Genomic DNA, 1818 nt, shown 5'->3' with positions numbered 1-1818 from the left:
AGGTAATTCACTGACTGAATCAGGTGTGTTAGAGAAGGAAAAAAGTAAAACATGCAGGGCTGCGGACCTCGAGGACCAGGTTTGACTTTTATACTGTTAACGACTTCAAACAGGTGCCATTAATACAGGTAATGAGTGGGGGAAAGAGGAGCCTCTTAAAAAAGAAGTTACAGGTCTGTGACAGCCAGAAATCTTGCTTGTTTGTAGGTGACCAAATACTTATTTTCCACCATTATTTGCAAAAAAAAATTCTTTAAAAGTCAGACAAAATGATTTTCTCAAAAAAAATTTTCACATTTTGTCTCTCATAGTTAGGTCTACCTATGATGTCAATTACAGGCCTCTCTCATCTTTTTAAGTGGGAGAACTTGCACAACTGGCGACTGACTAAATACTTATTTTCCCTACTGTATATCTTGTGCCACTATATGTTGCAGTTGACAAAACTTTTACAATTGCTCTTTTGACACTTTCAAACGGCACATAAATGTATACATAGTTCCTCAGTGAAGCATGAAAAGTTGGAACGTTGCTCATGACAAACACTTGTAGAAGTCCATCTTGGGAGTCTAAATGCATCCTGATAGGCTGTTATTTCCTCACTTCTGCTTTACTGTAGTTACACCACAGAAGAGCCGTATATAAGGAAGTGCAATATGCTCGAAAAAAGGGACACATTAACCACATCTGTTACATCAGCTTGCGTGTACAACTCACAACACTGTCGCTTTACATCATCACCACAAAAATCACTTCTCAGAATATGACCTAAATATTTCRCTTTACTCACAACGTCCAAAACTTGATTTGCTAAATAAAAAGAAGGGAAATTTGTCTTCTGATCCTCCKTTGTTGTAAGTAAGTAAGGTTTTATTTATAAAGCGCCTTTCACAGAAATATATTCACAAGGTGCTGTACAGTCATGAACAGTATAAAAATGGTGGAAAGAATAAAATGAAACAGAAAAACATAACTGCACATAAGCGACGAAAAATTGAAACATCAAATCAAGAAAATAATTTCAAAAATTGTAAATCAATCATAACGTTCCTTTTAGAATTAAACATGATGGTCACYACATTTAGCACAGACCCTGAGCAACTGCTGCAAGCCAGCGCTGTAAGGACAGAAAAGGACCAAATCATCTGCATACATTAAGTGATTTACAAGCTGGTTACCCACCATACAGCCAGCTTTACAAGATAAAAGTTAGAGGACAGGAGACGCCATTAGATACAGAAAAAGCTTCAGAAACCTCTGAACCCCACTTCACTTTTTTGTAGATTGATGAGAATACCAATAATGTAAAATCCTGATTAAATATGCAGGGAGTGCTTAAAAACAACTTATGATGGTTAACTCTATCAAAAGCTTTAGACGTCTCTAAAAACACATGAAAACATAAGTGTTCAGTCTTTATAAATAAAATGGGCGGCTCTTTTTGGCCAGTGAGAACAGACTCACCCCTTTTCAGAACATTTTAGAATAAATTTATCTCCTTGTAATTGCAGATATAAATGCATATATATTTTTTTATTTTTATTCTGCTTCTTTCCCAAAACACATGACGGGACTATTTTAGTTGCAGCAGCTCAGTTTGTTTGAAATGGGACAAATGCCCACAGACATGTTTGGATGGGATTCCAGAAATTTGGGATTAAATGTGAACTCCCAGCTTCTTGGAGGTGCCGTGAAGATGAGACTGGCTTTAAAAGCAAACTCACAGTTTTTTGTTGGTGATGGGTTTTCTGATTGCATCATCACTTCATCTTAAAACCAGTGACTAATTATTTTTTGCGATTTTATTCTATTTTTTGC

This window comes from Austrofundulus limnaeus, unplaced genomic scaffold, assembly GCF_001266775.1.
Source record: "Austrofundulus limnaeus strain Quisiro unplaced genomic scaffold, Austrofundulus_limnaeus-1.0 Scaffold53, whole genome shotgun sequence".
Classification (NCBI taxonomy): Eukaryota; Metazoa; Chordata; class Actinopteri; order Cyprinodontiformes; family Rivulidae; genus Austrofundulus; species Austrofundulus limnaeus.
The sequence above is the reverse complement of the archived record's forward strand: the minus strand, read 5'-3'. Positions refer to the sequence as shown.